At 44.5% G+C, this 26,024-nt stretch overlaps 2 protein-coding genes across 2 annotated transcripts in view; one reads left to right on the top strand and one right to left on the bottom strand.

Annotated features, from left to right (window-relative positions):
* Nucleotides 1–26,024, top strand: part of COL4A2 (collagen type IV alpha 2 chain) — a 711,921-nt gene that overhangs the window by 249,548 nt on the left and 436,349 nt on the right. The window contains exon 2 of the mRNA XM_063953175.1: nucleotides 9,284–9,431. The gene's annotated coding sequence lies outside the window, so the exon portion shown is untranslated. The remainder of the gene's footprint in view (nucleotides 1–9,283; nucleotides 9,432–26,024) is intronic.
* Nucleotides 1–26,024, bottom strand: part of COL4A1 (collagen type IV alpha 1 chain) — a 262,582-nt gene that overhangs the window by 219,456 nt on the left and 17,102 nt on the right. The gene's annotated exons all lie outside the window — the stretch shown is intronic.

The following is a 26,024-nucleotide window of genomic DNA, read 5'->3' as shown; positions in this document are numbered from 1 at the left end:
GTCGACATGGTCAAAAGGTCAACAGAGTCAATATGTTGATAGGTAAAAGGTCAACAGTACTTAAGGTAGACAGGTTCAAAAGGTCTAAATCTAACTCTCTCTGCACATGTTATATGATATATCTGCCCCCCCCCCCCTGTACTGCACATGGTTTTGCCCAACTGCTAACAAATTTGCTGCTGCGATCAACTCTGAATTACCCCCATAATGTCATAGGGAAATTGTATTGTCACATAGCTTATTCTTTACAACTGATTACTCCATTGTAATGAATTACATTTTACTGTAGGGTCTCTTTAAATTGTGAAATCTTTTTCTCCTGTATATGTACAGTAGCCTTAAGCAACATTAGTGGCTTGGCCAAGACAACAAGGGGGTGAAGAACATGTTCCCAAATTCCTCCTACGCATGAATGCCCTCTGGAAATAAGTGATGGAAAAAGTATCTTTATATTTTTTATTAACACTAAAATGTTCATGTATTGCCAATGTGCCAAATAACAACTAGAGAATTGTTGTGAAATATTTATTTTCACAGCTTAGATATAACTACTGAGTTCATTACTCCTAATTAGTGAGAACACTATTTTCTTTATGAGCGCTATAACTTTATTCTATGTGCAACTTTGTCTGGTAATTCCGTAATTTCTCTCCAAATGTATCTGGGACATTTCCATTGTCCTGAAGATGAGAGGCAACAACTTAAGCTTTATAATACCGCTTTTACACAACCCGGGTTATTCCTGAGTTGACTCTGTTAACACTACACAATGGTACAGTGTTAACTATTCTGCCGGCACTTGGTGATGACATCATCTCCAAGTGCCGGGGATACCTCTGCTTGCAACAGGACCCAGGTTGGAATACGTGGGTTCTCCATTTGCACTGCCCCGTTACCCGGGTCCTTCCCAGGTCCAATCCTGCTCGCTACCCGGGTTGGATTCCTGGGTCATTAGACCCGGTTTATTTTTTGGGGACCGTTTTACAACGAGCCGCGACCTGGGTTACCTCAGCATTGCAAGAGAGATATTATTCATGAATAGCACATGAATGTTTCTGAATATTATTTTAAGAATTTATTACCTATATATAATAATAATGTCTATACTTTGTTAGATTTTATTAGTATCATGGCAATACATGCATTTATATGAATTGTTGATATTTTTCTATAAATTATATATTCATATCAGTAAATTTCTATTTTTATCAGTAAATTGATATTTACGTATTGCTTGTGAATTTACAGCTAGAACAATTCTGCATATTTAGTTATCTGTTTGTATTGTAATCTGAGTAAGAATATGCAATGGAGATGTAGAGCTGTCATATGGTCCATGATGCAATGTTTGCAAACTACCTAGAACAGGTAACTCCTTTTAGCATATAGCTAGGTATATATGAGATAACTAAATATTAAGCAATATAAATTAAAAAAAATTGCCTGAGAACCACACACATATTTAATGCAATCTGGCAGCTCAGACAAAAATGTATTACCTAAGATTTCAACCATGGATGATATTTAAAATAGATTTTAAAACAAACAATTTTACGCTGCATTACATAGAGTTTACTCACAAAGATCCTTCTGCAATCAATACAGATGGTATCAGGAATGGGACTGAAGATGTTCCTACTCCTAGGCGTTGACTTGGAGGTGGATAGAAGTGCACGCCAAAATTGTCCATCTCATGGGCATGTAATGGGAGTGACACGGATATGTCAATATAAGCGGCTACATTCACAGATGCACAGCTACAGCCATAGGAGGCCAGAGTCAGATGGAGAAGCTGTACTTTCCATAGGCGAGCGATGGTGTACCGATGGTGACATCAGAAGAAACTTTAGTGGTATTACTGAGTAAAGAGATGATAAAAGTGAGTGTCTTGGTCCTTGCACATTTAGACACAGGGAACTACACCATGGGAGGAGCTGATACTACCATTTGCATATTTTCACAGTTGCCACTCTGACAACAGACAGAAGAATGGATGCAGCAGCCTCCACCTCAGGCCCTATATGTTTAAATATTACTATTGATAGCTATTGTGTTGGGCCCCGGTCTTTAGGTTGACAGCACTTAGTTCGACACTTATTAGGTTGACCACTATCGTCGAAATGGTCACTAGGTTGACATGGACAAGGTCAACATGGAAAAAGGTCGGCATTAGTTTTTCACATTTTTTTTTTACTTTTTCATACTTTACGATCCACGTGGACTACGATTGGGAAAGTAACCTGCCCGAAGCTTGCGAGCCATGCAAGGGGATATGGTGCACTAATAGGGGTTCCTGGTCACTTTACGTAGAAAACAACGGAAAAACCCCCAACAACCTCATGTCGACCTTTAGACCTGTCGACCTAGCACATGTCGACCTAGAAGCCCTGTCGACCTTCCATCCATGTCGACCTAGTGACTGTCGACCTATAGTGGTCGACCTAAACATTGTCGACCTAGATACTGTCGATAAAACGAACCACACCACTCTGCACATGTTACATCTTCCCCACATGCAGGGCAGCATGGTTTTGCCCAGAGGCTTGCTTCTTTGCTTTACAACAAACATGGGGGTCATTCCGACCTGTTTGCATGCAGCGGGTCTTCGCTGTGGTGCGAATGGGTCGGAAATGCGCATGCGCGGCGGACGCATTGTGCAGGCGCTTCATTGCCCGGCGATAACGCGACACCACCAGCGAGAAAAGTGATCGCAGCGGCGATCGCAAGAAGACGGACAGGCGGGAGGCGTTCCATAGCGGATACTCACAGTTTTCCAGGCGTGGTGAGTCCAACGCAGGTGGATCCAGGCGTTTGGAGGGCGGATGTCTGACGTCACAGCCGGGACCTTCAACGCTGGATCCGTCGCACTGGGTAAGTAGCTGCAGGGCTAGTCTTGTTTTCCTTGAAACTTTTTTAGTAAAGCAGGGCTGCACAAGCGATCGCAGCCTTGCTATGCTAAAATACACTCCCCCATAGGCGGCGTCAGGTTGATCGCACCAGCAGCAAAAAGTTGCTACGTGCGATCAACTCGGAATGACCCCCATGATTCAGGCCCATTGATCACTGTGCCTCACACATCTCCTGATCATGTGGATGGTAGTTACCAGCAGTTACACCAAAACACTGAATAAATGCAAGTCTATGATTTTCCACAAATGTCACCACAATGCTGAGAATTAAAGTCCATTTCAGAGTAAAAGAGGAGGTTTACATTAAGCTAAAAATGCCTATATCAAATTTTAAACAAAACATATTTCCATGCTTATAGCAGCACTTGATGTAATAGTGCTAGAATTAAGGCCCAAATATTATTACTTTAAATGAAGAATTATATTATCTGTTAATGTCTGAAGGCAATGCACAGTTGTACTGCAGCAGCAATAGTCTCTAGTGCATAATGAAATGTTTATAAACGTGCAGCTTTATTTTTAACTTTAGAACTCTTGGGACCAGATTCAAAATAAATGCACACATTTCTGCAAGTTCCCCTTAACAAAACACCATAATTATCATTGTTAAAGCGCTGCACATGTGGAACCTAGAACATATGTTTCAGTACAGTAATGTGAAATGTGTGATATAGACAAGGCATAAGAATAAACAATTTAGTTGGTAAAAAGCATAACGAGCCTGGTTTCAATCTTCTGGGAAGCGGTGCACCCACATAAGAGGTTGTGTCTTGCCCCACAGAAGCTGCAGGCCATTAAAAGCAAATACACTCCAGACCATGTTGTTCACCACTCTGGCCCTTTATAAACACCATTAACTAATTACATCGTTCTCACATAAATTCATTGTTGCAACAAATTTGCTCTAAATTAATTCTTTTCAGCTATGGTAGTTAGGTCAAGAGCCATCAACAGACCAAGTTCTTAGGTTAATTAACTACCAATTAAAGTATGTAGAAAAGACTGCCAGCTGGAGCTTCCTAGGAACAGCAAACCCTTTACTTCCAATATGTTGTCGCTTGGAAATTCTCAGTAAAATGGTTAAAGTCCTATTTACAGTATGTTTGGTTTTAATAATTTATTTCCCATTGTTTGGAAAACTTTTATACTGTATTTAATTCCTTTAATAATCAGTCCTGAAAAAAAACCCAGGTACCGCAGTACTCGCACCGGCCACTCAGAAGAGCTATAGGTATTGATAGAACAGCTTTTCTTTTGCTACATATTGATAAATAGACCCCCAAGTTAATGATAGGTTGGTAACAAGTTTGACAAATAGATTTTGCAAACTTTAGAGGTCTGTTTAACCTGAAACTGTGGTATCACTAATACCAGATGGCCTACTGAATCAATTTACCATGAGTTTCCCCAACAGCCTAGCACTGCCAGCAAAAGGTTCAGACAATGTGCTTAATTCAGACCTGATCGCTAGGCTGCGTTTTCGTACAGCCTGCGATCAGGTCTGAAGTGCGCATGCGTATGCACCGCAATGCGCAGGCGCATCGGTCTGCCGCGACGGGGATCGGCAGGCAGCAAAGGGATGTGCAACTAAAGCGATCGCAAGGTGACTGACAGGAAGAGGCCGTTTGTGGATGGCAACTGACCATTTTTAAGGAGTGTCCAGAGAAACGCAGGACGGACAAGGCGTTTGTAGGAAGCTTTCTGACGTCAACTCCGGACCCAATCAACGCACTGGAAGAGTAAGTCCTGGGTTGTGCAGAGACTGTACAAACTTGTGTTTGTGCAGCTCTCCTGCACATGCGATCGCCCCCCTACACAGCGATTTCCCCCTCCCCCTGTAGGCGGCAGCTACCTGATCGCAGGGATGCAAAAAACGCACCCTAGCTATCAGATCTGAATTAGGCCCAATATGCACATACATGTTGCAAAGCCTCTCTTCCCTGGGTCCCCATAGCTAGGTGTAACTAACACCATCAAAAGGTGATGCTTTTGACTACTTGTTAAATGTAAACCTTTTGTTAAATTAAGAGCCCTTTCTCTAGCCAAAACACAGGAGAAAGTGCTTTTATCAACTTCATAAACAGACCACAATGGTTCAGGTTCAGATTAGTATCTTGTTTGCAAAGCAACATCTCATTGTAGCATCTGTAGCTCTTACTACAGTGCGTAATAATGTGTACTGTATCTTTACATCCACAACACCATATGGATAGAGTCAGGCCCTCCAAATACATGGGATGTAGTTGGAATCCCGACAGTCAAAATACGACACCTTGAATCCCGACTGCCAGAATGCCGGCAGCGCCGACACAGCTATTCCCACTCCTGGGTGTCCACGACATGAGATTAGCTCAGAGACTTCATATAAAGGGGTCTATGTACTAAGCTTGGACGGAGATAAAGTGGATGGAGATAAAGTACCAGCCAATCACCTTCTAACTGTTATTTTTCAAACACAGCTTGTGACATGACAGTTAGGACTTTATCTCCTTCGACTTTATCTTCATCCAAGGCTTAGTAAATAGACCCCTTAGTTACTGGGAGGAATAAACTGAGGGAGAATTGGGGAGTATAGGAAAAGGTGCATGGTAATTTGGCTTGAAGAAATATCTCATAGAATAGTCTTGATTCTACCTTTGAAGTAGCAGAATGAGGGCTGTTAGGAAGAAAGTGAGGAGGAGCAGGTGGGTGAAAATTAGTTGAAAGCAACAATAGGACAATGGGGATCTGAATAATACTTTGTGGAGGCACAGACAGTGCGGTTGTCAATGGGAAAGTTGAAATTGCCTAGTGTGAGATGCAGAAGACGATGGAATAACATTGAAACGTTGGTGAACCCCTATGTCTGTTGTTCTTTATTATACCTGAGTGCTGCCTTTTCTGTGACTGTATTAGGACTTTACATCTTAGAGTACTTGGGAGAGCACTAGGAACAGCTGGGACCACTTAATGTGAGTGCCTCCTAACTTGAATTGTGCGTGTATCTATATATACACATAAGTATAAAGACTTATAAAGTTGGTTGATGAAGGGCGAAGCTTTGCCCGAAACATTACTGCTATGCTTTAAGCCTAATAAACACATTGGCGAATGAGACTTCAATACAGATAATCAGCACAATAAATCTTCGATAAGTAGACACATTATCAGAACGATATCAGATAAAATTCACCTCATGGATTATCACTTCGCTTATTCAAAAGCTCATAAGACAATTAATTCCCTGGGACAGTGTCTGTGAAGAAGCCTGCTGGGTGACACACGTGCTGGATCAGGACACCCACTGTGGGCACACAGGGGTCTCCCTACTGCACAGCCATTGCATCTGAGCATAAGGCATTGCGACAGTCATTTGTACTGGCTCTTTGTAAAAACATTTTTGCCCAATCCTGGGAATTAATTGTCTTATGAGCTTTTGAATAAGCAAAGTGATAATCCATGAGGTAAATTTTATCTGATATCGTTCTGATAATGTGTCTACTTATCGAAGATTTATTGTGCTGATTATCTGTATTGAAGTCTCTTGATTATAAAGCCCCTGATGAAGTCCGCCGGACGAAACGCGTTGGGTTTTTGAGACAACAATTGCGTTCTTCAAATGAAGAGTCACTGTCATAATGCTATATGATTAGAATGGAACATTTTTCTCAATCATCTCATGTATAAAGTATTATTGAATGTAATCTGAAGATTTAAACAATTTTATGTATTGTATTTTTTTTTTAAAATAATATTTTTTAAGAATAACAAATAAGGATACAATTTATACTGTTATATACCAGAGCACTAGTGCAAGCTCCTTTGAGAAACTTTTTTTCTTTTATCTTTGTACTGTACCCCACCTAACAGGGGGTAAATCCCGAGGTTGTAGCTCATTCACATAGCGCGTTAATAGGGTCTAAACCCGATATTGTATATATATATATATATATATATATATTCATACCTGCCTATTCTACCGGAACGGCCGTGAGGCTCCCAAAAATCGGGTGAAGCTCCTGCACCCCCCTTCCCCCCCAGGAAAAGTGGGCAAGCCTCCCAGATCCGCCCGCACCCCCACTGACCCCGCTGCCCATTTACAGTAAGTGAAATGGGCGAACCAGGTGGCCGATGACACATTTTGCGCTGAATTGAGTCATCGTAGCCACGTCCCCCGCTGTTCAATGCAGGTCATCGTGGCATTGCATGGCAGGGCGTGTCTGCGATGGTGCTATAGCGCAGCCATAGCCTTCGTGTGCCCCCCCCCCCCCCCCAGACACACACACCTATTTGTAGACACGCCACCCAACTGAGTATCACTGTGCCGACCTGGCTGCCCCCTCCCGGAGTGCGCAATACAAGTTCACAGTTTGCAGATGCGCGCTCCTTCTGGAATAACTCAGGGTATATAACCACTGGGAATCTTCAAAAGTCATACAATCTCAGATCAAATAGAGCTCTTCTCTAGGATCTTATCTCCCCATGTCCATATTGTTTCTGCCTGATGCTTGTGGGATAAAAGTCTTATGTTCTTCCTTCTTAACATCCACTGATTCCAATGAGACATCAACGTTTGTTTCATTAAGGGATTTTGGTGAGGTCTTCCTTTTCTGTTCATCTGCATTGCAAGTCTGGTATGGAAGCTGCAAGTTGCTGTTCAAAATCTCACCTTCATCTACTTGATCCATACAGTACTTTCAGTCTTACCCTCCATGATAAATGAGAATATGAACACCTGATCCTATGATCTTGTGATCCTGCGTCTTGCCATGCCGGAGGTCCCGTATTCGGTCTCATTGTTACACCGCGCTGGCTGCAGTGTTTGGATTTCTCTCTCCTCCTGTCAGAACGGAATAGTGAGCCGGTAGCTCTGTGGAATGTCCAGGGTGTATAGCTTCTTGATGAGGCTGTTAGTGATCCGGTCTATCACACTCAGTCTCGACCGATGACGCCGGGTGAAGCCGTCTGTTGGGATCACAGATGTAAAACGCTCTCACTGGTGACCAATACATTCACTGAGAGTTATTCTGGACTCACATATATCATATCCTCAGATTCCAAATGAATGTGTGTGCATGGATCACCAGGCTAAGTCTTAGCCTGGTGATCCATGCACACACATTAATTTGTAATCTGAGCATATGATATACAGTATGTGGGTCCAGTGAGAGCGTTTTTCTCATTTTCATAGGGCATTTGTGGATGCGATTTTTAAGTAAAAGTGGGACGTTCAAAGGAGCACACATCCCTGCTAATGAGTGGAAGTACCACAGTGTGAAAGTCCTCAGCGGAGAGACTGATGGTCTCAATCATCTTTTAAGTAAAACCGTCCTAACACCCCTGAAGAAGTCCTTGTGACGAAATGCGTAGGGTTCACCAATCTACAATACTGTGTCTCTGTATTAGTATTGTCTCACCCAGAGCTCACACCTTTTGATAAGGTGAGGGTGAGCCATATTAACATCTACTGTACATCGACATACTTGTAATATTGGTGTAAGACAAATTTTTTATGTATGTTTTAAAGAACACATTGTATAAATAAAACAATGTCTGGTTATTATCTTTTTGGGTGATATTTTTGGTGAGAGGGTCCATTTCAGGTGTCCTGATTCCATTCAACCATCAAAGATCCTTGGTACTTTCAATTGATCCACATCTTCTGTCCTGAAGCGAATTCAGTATTGTATATACTAGCGCACTTGGTGATATATTTATATATATATTTATATATATATATACTGTATGTATAGAGAGAGAGAGAGAGAGAGAGAGAAAACAAGGAGACTGGTGGCACTTAAAGGGTCTAAGCAGTTATGCAAACAACCACTGCAGACACAACGTGCATTCTAACGTATTGGAATTTAATTAACGGGATGGTGGCACAACGTTGTGCAATTCGTTATGCGTTAGAGGGTAAGCCTTGTGATTAGCCTGTAGCCAGGCACTTCAGAGATCAGAAACATTCCCTGGCCACACTCCGCTATAAGATGATCGATCAGGCCTCCCAGTCTATCTGTGGAGGAGACTGGGACAAATTGCTTCTGAAGACAGAAGCAAGACGGATTTTTAACCTTAATACCATCCATCCCTTTGGTCTCAATGAGTACCTATCCTTGAAATGTTTCCTTTAGTTTCTTTATCTATCAGTTTCTCTCTCAGTAGTTCTATGCTCGTAGTGAGTCTTATCACATAGTATTTCTATGGTGGATTGACTCTATGGTGGATTGACTCTCTTCTATGACATTCCCCTATTGTATTTATGTAATGCCCATTTTGTATCCTATTTGAATATATGTCTACATGTAATTGTATCTCTCTGGACTGTTTTCTAATTGCCCCGCTCAGTCTCTATTCACACTTCTCTATTTTTATTTTCATTTTTTGTTTGTTAGGTGTTGCCCTTTGTCGTCATGGCAACTGGGGGATGGTCAGACGCACTGGCCGGGATCGGGCGCAGCTCTGATGATGTCAGTGCGTGAATCCTGGCGGGACAACGCTGCGGCAGTGGGTGTCTCTTCACTGGTGGAGGGTGCTATTTAGGTGAGTAACACTTGTTCATCTTTGTTCTTTAAAAAAGGAATTAAATTCTGAAACGTTAGAACACACGCTGTGTCCGCAGTGGTTGTTTGTATAACTGCTTAGAGCCTTTGAGTGCTGCCAGTGTCCTTAGTTTCTCTGCATCTACACTTTGGAGGGCACCGGGGCGCTGTGCTTATTGGAGTGAGTGCCGGTCACCACAGTGGATTATATATATATATATATATATATATATATATACACTGCTCAAAAAAATAAAGGGAACACTAAAATAACACATCCTAGATCTGAATGAATGAAATATTCTTATTAAATACTTTGTTCTTTACATAGTTGAATGTTGGCGGATGCTTTAGTCCAGGTCTAGTAGGAGATCCCTCAGGAGACCATCCGCCACCTCATCAGGAGCATACCCAGGGGTTGTAGGGAGGTCATACAGGCACGTGGAGGCCACACACACTACTGGGCCTCATTTTGACTTGTTTTAAGGACATTACATCAAAGTTGGATCAGCCTGTAGTGTGTTTTTCCACTTTAATTTTGAGTGTGACTCCAAATCCAGACCTCCATGGGTTAATAAATTTGATTTCCATTGCTAATTTTTGTGTGATTTTGTTGTCAGCACATTCAACTATGTAAAGAACAAAAAGTATTTAATAAGAATATTTCATTCATTCAGATCTAGGATGTGTTATTTTAGTGTCCCCTTTATCTTTTTGAGCAGTGTATATATATATATATATATATATATATATATACATATACACAATCATACAGGTTGTGTCTCCCATACCCAACATGCATGGGAGCAGTAGTATTTTGGATATCAGAGGAATTGTCCATAGGTTTTAATATGTGCATACCTTAATGAGATATCTTGGGGATGGGACCCAAGTCTGAGCACATTATGCAGTTATGTTTCATAAACACCTTATGCATATTGAGACTAATTCACATCTGATCGCAAGGCTGTGTTTTCGTACAGCCTGCGATCAGGTCTGAACTGCGCATGATTATGCACCGCAATGCGCAGGCGTATCGTACAGGTACAAAGTAGATCGCCGTTCAGTGATGGGTTTGTGCGAAGAATCCTTAAGCACGGGCGTTCACAAGGAGATTGACAGGAAGAATACACTTGTGGGTGTCAACTGACCGTTTTCTGGGAGTGGTTGGAAAAATGCAGGCATTTCCAGTCCCGGACAGGCTGATGTGATCGCAGCGGCTGAGTAAGTCCTGGGCTACTCAGAGACTGCACAAAATCTGTTTGTATAGCTCTGCTACACATGCGTTCGCACACTTGCTAAGCGAAAATACACTCCCCTAATGGGCGGTGACTATGCGAACAGAGGACTGCAAAAAACACCTAACGAGCGAACAGGTCTGAATTAGGCCCATAGTTTGAAGGTCATTTTATGCAATATATTTAATATTTTATATATATATATATATATATATATATATATATATATATATATATATATATATAGTTTGGTAGAGCCGTCTCTCAGCAACTGCGTCTTGGTGCCCTGCTGAAAAAAACTACAGAGTCCGGCAGGGTCCTATTGTATGGAGTCCCATTGTGATCAACGTTTCAACGCTTTATTAGTGCGTTTTCATTCATCCTGATGAAAACGCACAAATTAAGCGTTGAAACATTGATCACAACGGGACTTTGATTCCTTTTGTTCATAAGTATATATATATATATATATATATTCAAAGTTTGTGTACATACGCAAAATTCATTTGTTTCATATACACTTTATACACAGCCAGAAGGTTTTAATAATTGTGCGCATTAGAATAAGAATTTACTCACCGGTAATTCTATTTCTCGTAGTCCGTAGTGGATGCTGGGAACTCCGAAAGGACCATGGGGAATAGCGGGCTCCGAAGGAGGCTGGGCACTCTAGAAATATTTAGGACTACCTGGTGTGCACTGGCTCCTCCCACTATGACCCTCCTCCAAGCCTCAGTTAGGACACTGTGCCCGGACGAGCGTACACAATAAGGAAGGATTTTGAATCCCGGGTAAGACTCATACCAGCCACACCAATCACACCGTACAACTCGTGATATGAATCCCAGTTAACAGTATAAAACAACTGAGCCTCTCAACAGATGGCTCAACAATAACCCAATTTAGTTAACAATAACTATGTACAAGTATTGCAGATAAACCGCACTTGGGATGGGCGCCCAGCATCCACTACGGACTACGAGAAATAGAATTACCGGTGAGTAAATTCTTATTTTCTCTAACGTCCTAGTGGATGCTGGGAACTCCGAAAGGACCATGGGGATTATACCAAAGCTCCCAAACGGGCGGGAGAGTGCGGATCACTCTGCAGCACCGAATGAGAGAACTCCAGGTCCTCCTCAGCCAGGGTATCAAATTTGTAGAATTTTGCAAACGTGTTTGCCCCTGACCAAGTAGCTGCTCGGCAAAGTTGTAAAGCCGAGACCCCTCGGGCAGCCGCCCAAGATGAGCCCACCTTCCTAGTGGAATGGGCATTTACAGATTTTGGCTGTGGCAGGCCTGCCACAGAATGAGCAAGCTGAATTGTACTACAATCCAGCGAGCAATAGTCTGCTTAGAAGCAGGAGCACCCAGCTTGTTGGGCGCATACAGGATAAACAGCGTGTCAGATTTTCTGACTCCAGCCGTCCTGGAAACATATATTTTCAGGGCCCTGACAACGTCTAGCAACTTGGAGTCCTCCAAGTCCCTAGTAGCCGCAGGCACCACAATAGGCTGGTTCAGGTGAAACGCTGACACCACCTATGGGAGAAATTGGGGACGAGTCCTCAATTCTGCCCTATCCATATGGAAAATCAGATAAGGGCTTTTACATGATAAAGCCGCCAATTCTGACACACGCCTGGCTGAAGCCAAAGCCAATAACATGACCACTTTCCACGTGAGATATTTCAGATCCACGGTTTTTAGTGGCTCAAACCAATGTGATTTTAAGAAACTCAACATCACGTTGAGATCCCAAGGTGCCACAGGAGGCACAAATGGGGGCTGAATATGCAGCACTCCTTTCACAAATGTCTGAACTTCAGGTACTGAAGCTAGTTCTTTTTGAAAGAAAATCGACAGAGCCGAGATCTGTACTTTAATGGAGCCTAGTTTTAGGCCCATATTAACTCCTGCTTGCAGGAAATGCAGAAATCGACCTAGTTGAAATTCCTCTGTTGGGGCCTTTTCGGCCTCACACCATGCAACATACTTCCGCCATATGCGGTGATAATGATTTGCTGTAACCTCTTTTCTAGCTTTAATAAGCGTAGGAATGACTTCCTCCGGAATGCCCTTTTCCTTCAGGATCCGGCGTTCAACCGCCATGCCGTCAAACGAACAGACAGGGCCCCTGCTGTAGCAGGTCTTGTCTGAGCGGCAGAGACCACGGGTCCTCTGAGATCATCTCTTGAAGTTCCGGGTACCACGCTCCTCTTGGCCAATCCGGAACCACGAGAATTGTGTTTACACCTCGCTTTCTTATTATTCTCAATACCTTTGGTATGAGAGGTAGAGGAGTGTCACGAACCGGTCTCTCACCTTTGCGGGTTCTGGGGTTCATCCGTTGCCAGTGCGGTTGCTCGCGGTGCTGTGCGCCCGTGTGGGGACACGGCGTGATCAATGGCACAGGTAATGCAGAGTCTGGGAACTGTGAGTGCGGGGACCAAATGGCCTAAGGCACTGCGGTGTGTCTGCTGTATAGGAGGTGGCCATGTTGGAGACCAAATAGCTAATACTGAGCACTTGTGAAAACACCTGTGGGCAGGTGTAAGCCAATCCCGTGCTTGTGCTGCCTTTAAGTAGGCTGGGATTATGTCACTCTGGGCCAGTGCTTTGTTGTATCAAAGCTGTGCTCTAGCTCTGAACTCTCTCCGTGCATTCCTGTGTGATTCCCGTGGTCCAGATATCGCCTCCGTTCCCAGAGGTCCGTTTTGCAGCCTTCACTGCCAGAGATCTACCGGCTCTCCATTGTGCTATCAGTCAATTGCACACCTATTGGAAACACTTGGATTCCCAGTGTCCTGCATGAGGTTACCTTGTCTGTCTGCCTATCATACAAAGTCTGGAGGATTCCAATTCCCTCAGCTGTTCGTTTGTTCAACTCTGCATTTAACCCATTCATCACCTCGCCATCTACTACAGTTTCACAGTGATCTCCGGAACCCGCAAGTAACCCAATTCAGTACTTTTTCTATGTTGTCATTACAAGGATAATTCTTCACAGTCTCTCAGTTAACTCTTAAAACTCCATTGCAAATTCTTACAGTTAATTCTCCATGTCTGCATTAACCAGTTAAACACAATCTGCAGTTCAGCATCAAAGCCTGTTTATATTTGGACAATTCAACATTTATTCTTCAGCTTGTTTTTGCATATGTTTCCATGAACATTTCTTTTATTTATTTCTGAGTTTTCTCTTGCATATTATTTCTGTCATTCCTGCAATACTTCAGTATAATGATGATTAACAACTAGTCATTTAACTCCTTACTGAATTGTTACTTTAATAAATATATGAAACGGAACTTCCTTCGTCCTCCCTGTTTTCTTCATACCCCAGCACCTACCCCTGTGGTTGGTTCCAGGTTAACGGATTCACAAAAACACCCGGACCTGACAGTAAGCACTGGCCACATGGATCCGTCAAGTGACCAATTCGCAGGAGGCGGTGCTACGTCAAATATCCTTTCCCGTCTGGAAAACCAGGAGTCTATACAGACACAAATAGTGCAGTTTATGCAAACTATGGCAGACCGTTTAGAGACTCTTCATACAGCAATTAAAACGTCTCAAGTCCAGATTCCAACTCCGGTTGTCCCAGTTACCACTACAGCTTCTCCTGTGATGCTGCCTACGTCCCGCTTGCAGTTACCCTCTCCGAGTAAGTTTGACGGAACTCCAAAACTTTGCAGGGGATTCCTGAATCAATGCGAGATCCAGTTCGAACTGATGTCCGCCAGTTTCCCATCAGCTCGTTCTAAGGTCGCATATATTATTGCCCTCCTCTCCGGTCAGGCTCTGGAGTGGGCATCACCATTATGGGAGAGAGGTGATCCTATCCTCTCTAATTACAAAGAGTTTGTATCTTCTTTCCGGAGAATCTTTGACGAACCCGGCAGGACCACCTCAGCATCTTTGGAGATTCTCCGTCTACGTCAAGGTTTACGTCCTGTCAATCAATATATTGTTCAGTTTCGCACGTTGTCTTCAGAGTTAAACTGGAATGAGGAGGCCCTGATCGCCGCGTTTTGGAATGGACTTTCTGAGAGAATCAAGGACGATTTAACTATCCGGGATGTGCCAACTAAACTGGATGAATTGATTTCTCTCTGTAACAAACTTGACCTACGCTACAGGGAGCGATGTTTAGAGAAATCCAGGGCAGAGCGATCCAGTCCACGTTATCATCCTAGGCCTCGACAAGATTCTTCATCACAGTCTCCGGTAACGACAGACGAACCTATGCAGATTGGGCGCTCTCGCCTCACAGAAGAGGAACGACTTCGTCGTCGACAGGGTAACCTCTGCATGTACTGTGGGTCCTCTGAACACTTAGTTAAATTCTGCAAACTCCGACCGGGAAACTCTCGCTCCTAGCTTATTCAAGAGAGGTTAAGCTAGGAGTTACTCTAGAATCACGTTCTGGGAAAGAGCCGACCTTGTCTATTCAATTAGAAGTGCCAAGTTCTACAGTGAAAGTTTCAGCTCTCCTAGATTCTGGGGCAGCCGAGAACTTCATCTCCTCAGCCTTTGTCATGCGGTCTAAAGTTCAAACCATGCCTCTGGAAGCAGCAGTTGCCGTTACAGCAGTGGATGGAAGTCGAATTCCAGATGGTATAATTACTCATCGAACCGTATGTCTCAAGATGAAAGTTGGTGTGCTCCATTCCGAATACCTCTCCTTCTACGTGATTCCCAAAGCCTCTCAAGATGTGATACTTGGTTTACCTTGGCTGCAGAAACATAACCCTCAACTTAATTGGCAAACCATGGAAGTCCTTTCATGGGGTAAATCTTGTACCAAGAACTGTTTAGCCTCAATTGTACCTCTCCGGTCAATCAGCCTTCCCGACCTACCTCCGGTGTATCAATCCTTTGCGGATGTTTTCAGTAAACAAGCAGCAGACTCTCTACCTCCTCATCGCGAATGGGACTGCCCAATTGTCCTGGTTCCGGGTAAAACACCTCCTAGGGGACGAATTTATCCGCTATCCATCCCAGAGACGCAAGCTATGTCTGATTATATACAAGAAAATCTAACCAAAGGATTTATCAGACCATCTTCTTCACCTGCAGGAGCCGGATTCTTTTTCGTTAAGAAGAAGGACGGTGGGTTACGACCATGCATAGATTACCGTGGACTCAATGAGATCACTGTGAAAAACAAGTATCCATTACCCTTAATTCCAGAATTATTTGACCGGGTAAAAGGAGCTACTGTGTTTACAAAACTGGATCTCCGAGGGGCCTACAATTTAATCCGCATCCGAGAAGGGGACGAGTGGAAGACTGCTTTTAATACCCGGGATGGGCATTACGAATACCTTGTAATGCCTTTCGGTCTTTGTAATGCACCTGCAGTTTTTCAAAGCTATGTGAATGAACTTTTTCGTGATCTTCTCTACAAGTGTCTAGTAGTGTACCTGGATGATATCCTAATATTCTCTAGGGATATAAAGTCTCACCGTCACCAAGTTAAAGAGGTACTGACACGTCTGAGGAAAAATCAACTTTATTGTAAGTTAGAGAAGTGCACTTTTGAAGTATCTTCCATACCGTTCCTTGGTTACATCATTTCTGGATCAGAGCTATGTATGGATCCCGGTAAGGTACAAGCTATCCGAGATTGGTCCACTCCTACAACTCTCAAGGGGATTCAGCGATTTCTCGGCTTTGCTAATTTCTATAGGAGATTCATTAAGAATTATTCTACGTTAGCTGCTCCCATCACAGCCCTAACTCGTAAGGGAGCAAATCCTACGAACTGGTCTTCAGAAGCAATCAAAGCCTTCTCTGATTTAAAGCAAGCCTTTGTGTCAGCCCCCATTCTTCGACAGCCTGATCTGAATCGTCCCTTTCTACTCGAGGTGGATGCATCTACAGAAGCAGTAGGAGCTGTGTTGTCACAAGTCTTTGAAGATAAAAAGGTCCATCCCTGCGGATATTTCTCCCGTAAGTTCCTCCCGGCAGAACGTAATTATGCAATCGGTGAGCAAGAGTTACTTGCCATCAAGTTGGCATTTGAGGAGTGGAGATACCTTCTAGAAGGAGCTCAACATCGCATTACAGTTTATACTGATCATAAGAATCTTCTGTATCTGCAGTCAGCTCAGTGTTTGAATCCACGACAAGCCCGATGGGCGCTTTTCTTCTCACGATTTGATTTCAAACTCACCTATCGTCCAGGGTCTCAGAACAAAAAGGCAGATGCCCTTTCCCGGTCCTTTGCTTCTTCTGAATTAAATGATGCTACCACGAATCAAGCCATTGTGAATCCTAGGTCCTTTTTAATGACTCGAACCTCTCCAGTTCCTCCGCCTGGCAAGACCTTTGTCGCCACAAGTCTTCGAAAACGGCTGCTTACCTGGGCTCACTCCTCTTCCTTCATGGGTCATCCTGGGGTTCTAAAGACTCTCAAGTTTATTCAACAGTCTTATTGGTGGCCACGTCTCAAAGCCGATGTCCAAGAGTTTATAGCAGCATGTCCTAAATGTGCCCAACATAAGAGTCCAAGAAGTTCTCCACCAGGTTTGTTACATCCACTATCCATACCCAAACAACCATGGACTCATATCTCAATGGATTTCGTGACCGATCTACCTCCATCAAAAGGGCGAAATACCATTTGGGTGATAGTGGATCGATTTTCGAAAATGGCACATTTCATTCCATTAACTGGGTTACCATCAGCCCCTTTACTAGCCAGATTGTTCATCTCTGAAATCTTCAAGTTGCATGGCCTTCCTCGAGAAATTGTTTCTGATCGGGGAACACAGTTTGTGGCCAAGTTTTGGAGGTCGCTTTGTTCATCTTTAAATGTCAAGTTGAACTTTTCTTCTGCATATCATCCTCAGACAGATGGACAAACTGAGAGAGTCAACCAAGACCTTGAAACATTTCTCCGGCTATATATATCGTCCTCACAGGATGACTGGGTTGACTACCTTCCATTGGCAGAATTTGCTCATAATAATCTCTTCCATTCATCTTCAGAATCTACGCCCTTTTATATTAACTTCGGCTTTCATCCTCGTGTGCCAGAGTTTCATCCATTACCAGCCCTAGAGGTCCCAGCGGCAGATCAAGAGCTTCAACGTCTATCTAGCATCTGGAGTTGTGTACGTAAGTCCTTGGTCAAAACTTCCGCTCGTTATAAATCTTTTGCAGATAAAAAACGTAAAGCTGTACCGAATTACAAAGTGGGAGACCAAGTTTGGATTTCTACGCGCAATCTCAAGTTCAAAGTTCCTTCTAAGAAATTTGCTCCCAGGTTTATTGGTCCATTTCCCATTGTAAAGGTACTCAACCCTGTGTCATACAAAGTCAAGCTGCCACCGTCTTTGAGAATTCCTAACGCCTTTCATACATCTTTATTGAAGCCTTTGATTCTCAATAAGTTCCGTACTACCCAGTCCAAATCTCCTAAAGTTCACTCTTTGCAGAATGAGGAATTTGAAGTTAAAGAGATTGTGGACTCACGTTCCCGATATGGACGTTTACAGTTTCTGGTCGACTGGAAGGGTTACGGCCCGGAGGAGAGATCCTGGGTTTTCTCTGAAGATGTTCATGCTCTAAGACTGGTACAGAAATACTTCTTCAAAAATCCTGACAAGGTTCAAAGGTGTTCGGAGACCACCCGTAGAAGAGGGGGTACTGTCACGAACCGGTCTCTCACCTTTGCGGGTTCTGGGGTTCATCCGTTGCCAGTGCGGTTGCTCGCGGTGCTGTGCGCCCGTGTGGGGACACGGCGTGATCAATGGCACAGGTAATGCAGAGTCTGGGAACTGTGAGTGCGGGGACCAAATGGCCTAAGGCACTGCGGTGTGTCTGCTGTATAGGAGGTGGCCATGTTGGAGACCAAATAGCTAATACTGAGCACTTGTGAAAACACCTGTGGGCAGGTGTAAGCCAATCCCGTGCTTGTGCTGCCTTTAAGTAGGCTGGGATTATGTCACTCTGGGCCAGTGCTTTGTTGTATCAAAGCTGTGCTCTAGCTCTGAACTCTCTCCGTGCATTCCTGTGTGATTCCCGTGGTCCAGATATCGCCTCCGTTCCCAGAGGTCCGTTTTGCAGCCTTCACTGCCAGAGATCTACCGGCTCTCCATTGTGCTATCAGTCAATTGCACACCTATTGGAAACACTTGGATTCCCAGTGTCCTGCATGAGGTTACCTTGTCTGTCTGCCTATCATACAAAGTCTGGAGGATTCCAATTCCCTCAGCTGTTCGTTTGTTCAACTCTGCATTTAACCCATTCATCACCTCGCCATCTACTACAGTTTCACAGTGATCTCCGGAACCCGCAAGTAACCCAATTCAGTACTTTTTCTATGTTGTCATTACAAGGATAATTCTTCACAGTCTCTCAGTTAACTCTTAAAACTCCATTGCAAATTCTTACAGTTAATTCTCCATGTCTGCATTAACCAGTTAAACACAATCTGCAGTTCAGCATCAAAGCCTGTTTATATTTGGACAATTCAACATTTATTCTTCAGCTTGTTTTTGCATATGTTTCCATGAACATTTCTTTTATTTATTTCTGAGTTTTCTCTTGCATATTATTTCTGTCATTCCTGCAATACTTCAGTATAATGATGATTAACAACTAGTCATTTAACTCCTTACTGAATTGTTACTTTAATAAATATATGAAACGGAACTTCCTTCGTCCTCCCTGTTTTCTTCATACCCCAGCACCTACCCCTGTGGTTGGTTCCAGGTTAACGGATTCACAAAAACACCCGGACCTGACAAGGAGGGAACACATAAACTGACTGGTACACCCACGGTGTCACTAGAGCGTCCACAGCTATCGCCTGAGGGTCTCTTGACCTGGCGCAATACCTCTCTAGTTTTTTGTTTAGGCGGGACGCCATCATGTCCACCTGTGGACGACCCCACTGATTTACAATCATTTGGAAGACTTCTGGATGAAGTCCCCACTCTCCCGGGTGGAGGTCGTGCCTGCTGAGAAAGTCTGCTTCCCAGTTGTCCACTCCCGGGATGTTTTGGTTTTAGGAGGTCTCTGACTAGAGAAGACAACTCCCTGGCTTTCTCCTCCGGGAGAAACACTTTTTTCTGGACTGTGTCCAGAATCATTCCCAGGAACATTAGACGTGTCGTCGGGACCAGCTGTGACTTTGGGATATTCAGAATCCAGCCGTGCTGGCGCAGCACTTCCTGAGATAGTGCTACTCCCACTAACAACTGTTCCTTGGATCGTGCCTTTATTAGGAGATCGTCCAAGTATGGGATAATTAAAACTCCCTCTTTTCGAAGGAGTATCATCATTTCCGCCATCACCTTGGTAAATACCCTCGGTGCCGTGGAGAGTCCAAACGGCAGCGTCTGGAATTGGTAATGGCAATCCTGTACCACAAATATGAGGTACTCCTGGTGAGGATGGTAAATGGGGACATGCAGGTAAGCATCCTTGATGTCCAGGGATACCATGTAATCCCCCTCCTCCAGGCTTGCAATAACCGCCCTGAGCGATTCCATCTTGAACTTGAATTTTTTTTATGTATGTGTTCAAGGATTTCACATTTAAAATGGGTCTCACCGAACCGTCCGGTTTCGGCACCACAAATAGTGTGGAATAGTAACCCCGGCCTTGTTGAAGTAGGGGTACCTTGATTATCACCTGCTGGGAATACAGCTTGTGAATCGCTGCTAGCACCGCCTCCCTGTCTGAGGGAGCAATCGGCAAGGCAGATTTTAGGAACCGGTGGGGTGGAGCCGCCTCGAATTCCAGCTTGTACCCCTGAGATACTATTTGAAGGATCCAGGGATCCACCTGTGAGCGAGCCCACTGATCGCTGAATTTCATGAGGCGGGCACCCACCGTACCTGGCTCCGCCTGTGGAGCCCCACCGTCATGCTGCGGACTTGGAAGAGGAAGCGGGGGAGGACTTTTGCTCCTGGGAACCTGCTGTTTGTTGCAGCCTTTTTCCCCTACCTCTGCCTCTAGAGAGAAAAGACCCTCCTTTTCCCCGCTTGTTTTTCTGGGTCCGAAAGGACTGAACCTGATAAAATGGCGCCTTCTTAGGCTGTGAGGGGACATGGGGTAAAAATGCTGACTTCCCAGATGTTGCTGTGGAAACTAGGTCGGAGAGACCATCCCCAAATAATTCCTCCCCCTTATAAGGCAAAACTTCCATGTGCCTTTTGGAATCTGCATCTCCAGTCCACTGGCGAGTCCATAAGCATCTCCTAGCAGAGATGGACAATGCACTTATTTTAGATGCCAGCCGGCAGACTTCCCTCTGTGCATCTCTCATATATAAGACTTTGATATGGTCAATTGTTAGCAGAATCGTGTCTCTGTCTAGTGTGTCAATATTTTCTGACAGTTTATCGGACCACGCAGCGGCAGCACTGCACATCCATGCTGACGCAATAGCTGGTCTAAGTATAATGTCTGAGTGTGTATATACAGACTTCAGGATCGCCTCCTGCTTTCTATCAGCAGGTTCCTTAAGGGCGGCCGTATCCTGAGACGGTAGTGCCACCTTTTTAGACAAACGTGTGAGCGCTTTATCCACTCTAGGAGGTGTTTCCCAACGTAACCTATCCTCTGGCGGGAAAGGGAACGCCATTAGTACCTTCTTAGGAATTACCAATTTCTTATCAGGGGAAGCCCACGCTTCTTCACACACTTCATTTAATTCATCTGACGGGGGAAAAACTACAGGTAGTTTTTTCTCCCCAAACATAATACCCTTTTTTGTGGTACCTGGATGTAAATCAGAGATATTTAACACCTCTTTCATTGCCTCAATCATGCAGTGAATGGCCTTCATGGGCATTAAATTTGACTCCTCGTCGTCGACACTGGTGTCAGTATCCGTGTCGACATCTACTTGTGCCATCTGAGATAGCGGGCGTTTCAGAGCCCCTGATGACTTTTGAGACACCTGGACAGGCACGAGCTGAGAACTCGGCTGTCCCGCAGTCGGCATGTCGTCAAATTTCTTATGTAATGAGTCTATACGTGCACTCATTTCTTTCCATAAGCACATCCACTCAGGTGTCTGCCCCCCAGGGGGTGACATCCCTTCTAAAGGCATCTGCTCCGCCTCCACCTCATTATCCTCATCAAACATGTCGACACAGCCGTACCGACACACTCCACACACACAGGGAATGCTCAATATAGAGGACAGGACCCACAAAAGCCCTTTGGGGGGACAGAGTGAGAGTATGCCAGCACACACCAGAGCGCTATATAAGGCAGGGACTAACTGAGTTATGTCCCTTATAGCTGCTTTTTAATATAAACTATATACTGCGCCAAATTAAATGCCCCCCCTCTCTCTTTTTTACCCTTTTCTGTAGAGTAGTCTGCAGGGGAGAGCCAGGGAGCTTCCTTCCAGCGGAACTGTGAGGGAAAAATGGCGCCCAGTGTGCTGAGGGAGATAGCTCCGCCCCTTTTCCACGGCCTATTCTCCCGCTTTTTTCTGGATTCTGGCAGGGGTATTTACCTCATATATAGCCCCTGGGGCTATATATTGAGGTATTTTTGCCAGCCAAGGTGTTTTTATTGCTGCCTCAGGGCGCCCCCCCCCAGCGCCCTGCACCCTCAGTGACCGGAGTGTGAAGTGTGAGAGGAGCAATGGCGCACAGCTGCAGTGCTGTGCGCTACCTTGGTGAAGACTGATGTCTGATGTCTTCATGCCGCCGATTTTCCGGACCATCTTCTTGCTTCTGGCTCTGTAAAGGGGACGGCGGCGCGGCTCCGGGACCGAACATCAAGGCTGGGCCTGCGGTCGATCCCTCTGGAGCTAATGGTGTCCAGTAGCCTAAGAAGCCCAATCCGGCTGCAAGCAGGCGAGTTCGCTTCTTCTCCCCTTAGTCCCTCGCTGCAGTGAGCCTGTTGCCAGCAGGTCTCACTGAAAATAATAAACCTAAGACTATCTTTCTTCTAAGAGCTCAGGAGAGCCCCTAGTGTGCATCCAACCTCGGCCGGGCACAAAATCTAACTGAGGCTTGGAGGAGGGTCATAGTGGGAGGAGCCAGTGCACACCAGGTAGTCCTAAATCTTTCTAGAGTGCCCAGCCTCCTTCGGAGCCCGCTATTCCCCATGGTCCTTTCGGAGTTCCCAGCATCCACTAGGACGTTAGAGAAACAAAGTTTGTGTACATTAAGCCACCAGAAATCAAAGGTGTCACTATCCCAGCTTTGCTCTCAAAATTCCATATTTCGGAATTTTGGATATGGGAGACTCAATCTGTATATAATAAATACTATATAATATATAAAATAGAGAGTTTGTGTGCGTGAATTGATGTCAAGCTTTGTATACAGTATACTTAAACTTTACCTTATACAGCTGACTTTGCTAGTTGTTTGTGTCATGGTGCTGAGCACCGGATGAACGACAGTGATGAGAAACATGTGCCTGAATGTTGCCACTGGCAAGCATAGCATTTCCTTTTCCAGGTTAAGCTTTACATTATGTGGAATAAAACAACCTCTGGGACTTTCTATAAACAACCAAGTGACCTTGTAACAAGCTATAAAGTAATTTGCATCTGCAAGACTTTTGTGCAGTGAATATCAATTACCATACTAATTAGATAGAAGCAACCTAACATGTGAACAAGAATTTTTTACAGTACACCTAAATATGCACTCACAAAAAAAAAGATTTGGGGAGAACTTTACATTTGTCAAAACTGTATTTATTTTACCTTTTTTTCTGAAAGACAAAACCGCCTCAAAAGGACCACTTTTCAAAACTCCAAACTACACATGACCAACTGGGTTTTACCCCGGTAAGGAATAGAAAGCCCAAGATTTATCAAGCTGCTGTTTTGGAAACTCTCCAAAACAGCCCAAAAAAAAGTTCTGAACTACATAATAATGTTCCACCTTCATAAAGTACAAATTTTGTCTTCCATATTTTGTTTTAATATTGTTTATAGCTCCATTTGACCCCCTAAATTTTCTGAAGTGCAGTGGAAGCCCTAGAATATTTATCTTCTCGTAATCCAACGTAATCCATTGGGGTTTTATAAAGAAATGAGATACTGTGGCCGGCCATGTGTTTATCTGGGTATCGGTGGGCCACAGTGGAAAAGGAGAAGTAATATTTTAGTTATGTGGTGCTGAAGCGGCTTGGGCCAGCAGTAACATGGGCCAGTCCCCGCTGGGCCGGGTCACATGCCGCCCTCAGAGGGACATTTTGCTTACGTGTAGTACTTTGCATTTTTGTGCAAAGCTGTTTGTTGCCATGGTGAAGGTGTGATGAGTCAGGTGTGGTGTGCCAGGCTTGATGACATCACCTGTTAAGCGCTTCTGGCTAAGTGTGCAGTCTCGCCCAGGGAACTGGCGTTTGTTCATTGGATGTTTCTGTTATATAAGTTAAATGTTGATGCTTTTTATGTCCTGATGAAAATGGCATCATAATAGAAGACACTGAAACGTTGACTACTATTAATCACATAGGCTTTATGTAGTATGGCTATTAAATAACCCCATACTTAATGCTTCTTTGACCGCTAAGGGAGATACTGGAGGAAGGAGCTCTCGGTAGGTCACAGACTATAGTGTGTTTGCGGAAATGTCCCCTGCTGTATAATAACATGATTTTTAGCATTGTGCTGCGGAGGCTGGGAGCATGATTACACGATTTTCTGCAAATCACATAATTGAGATCTGATAGGAAGTAGGTGGGATCCTGGAGCCTGGCTAAATTCCCCAGATATAAGAGAACTCCCCAAAAATTCTGGGAGAATAAGCAAGTATGCGATATCAATGCAATGTGTACTGTTTATGCATCCAATGTGCTACTTTATGTTACATCTTCTCTGGAGATCACTGCTAACTACACACATTCGCCCCTGTGTTATCACCAGCATTTTAGACTGCAGCATAACCAATGTCTCACGCGTTAAAGTACGCAACCAGCACTATAGATTATGTTGGTAGCAGCACAACGCATAAAGGTGGTCATTCCGAGTTGTTCGCTAGCTGCATTTGTTCGCAGCGCAGCGATCAGGCTAAAAATGGCACTTCTGCGCATGCTTATGCGGAGCAATGCGCACGCGCGTCGTTCGGCCACAATGAACGATGCAGTTTTGCACAGGGTCTAGCGAAGCATTTCAGTCGCACTGGTGGCCGCAGAGTGATTGACATGAAGGGGCGTTTCTGGGTGTCAGCTGACCGTTTTCAGGGAGTATTCGGAAAAAACGCAGGCGTGCCAGTAAAAACGCAGGCGTAGCTGGGCGAACACTGGGCGGGTTTGTGATGTCAAAACAGGAACTGAACAGTCTGACGCAAGCACTGAGTAGGTTTTGAGCTACTCTGAAACTACACAAAAAAAACGTACGCACTTCTGCTAAGCTAAAGTACACTCCCAGTGGGAGGCGGCATAGCGTTTGCACGGCTGCTAAAAACTGCTAGCGAGCGATCAACTCGGAATGACCCCCAAAAAGTGCATAGGAAACATTAGATAATACATGGTGAAAGCCTGCTAATTCATTATTACTGTGTGTGAATGAGCCCATAACAAAACAGACCTGTTGGTTTGGCTCGCTCTTAGCCTAATATATCAGTTAATTGGAGAGGTCTGCTACTCAAAAAAGGACCCATTCATCATCACTAATGAGCCCGTTACACATGTGTAGTTTTATGTAATAAGCCCATTTATTATAAGGTGCCCATTAGAACCGGCCAAGCTCCAAAAACTGAAAGCCAGGGGTGAAGTCTCTGCCCCCTCCTGTTTTACACTTTCTTATATGCTATCAGACTATCAGGAGGCCCTTTATATACCATCAGACCCATCTAGATATGCCATCAGCAGGGGTACCGGAATGGTTTGTGGTTGGGGGGGGGGCATAGTAAAAAAATAAATTTTGGCGCTTCCCCCCCCTCCTGATTCGCCATCCCCCCTCATTTACTCCTACTTTTAAAAGAATGCCACTGGCGCCGCAGCGTGCTGCCCCATTTCCTGTGTCCTGGCCGGCTCTTCGCTCTAGGGATGCATTACTGGGAGGAGGCGTGGCCATGTTGGGCCTGCTGGGACATCCCCACTTCCTCACAGAAATGCACCAGTGAAGAACCGGCTAGCACAGTACAGGGGGCAGCACACTGCAGCGCTGGCGGCAGACTTTTTAAAGTAGGAGTCCCAGCGGCGATCCGGAGGTAAGTGCTCCCCCTCCCCACTGCCTGCGCCTCTTACATGTTTTTGGAGGGCATGCTGCCCCCTTGCCCCCCCCCCTTCCGATGCCTCTGGCCATCAGACCACCTCTCTGCAGACTCCCCCCCCCTCTGTCACCCCCACTCACACACATCTAGGGCTGCTTCCGAAATTTCCCAGGCCGGTTTGCCATCCCAATCAGTCCC

Source organism: Pseudophryne corroboree, chromosome 2 (genome assembly GCF_028390025.1).
Source record: "Pseudophryne corroboree isolate aPseCor3 chromosome 2, aPseCor3.hap2, whole genome shotgun sequence".
Lineage (NCBI taxonomy): Eukaryota > Metazoa > Chordata > Amphibia > Anura > Myobatrachidae > Pseudophryne > Pseudophryne corroboree.
The sequence above is the reverse complement of the archived record's forward strand: the minus strand, read 5'-3'. Positions and strand labels throughout refer to the sequence as shown.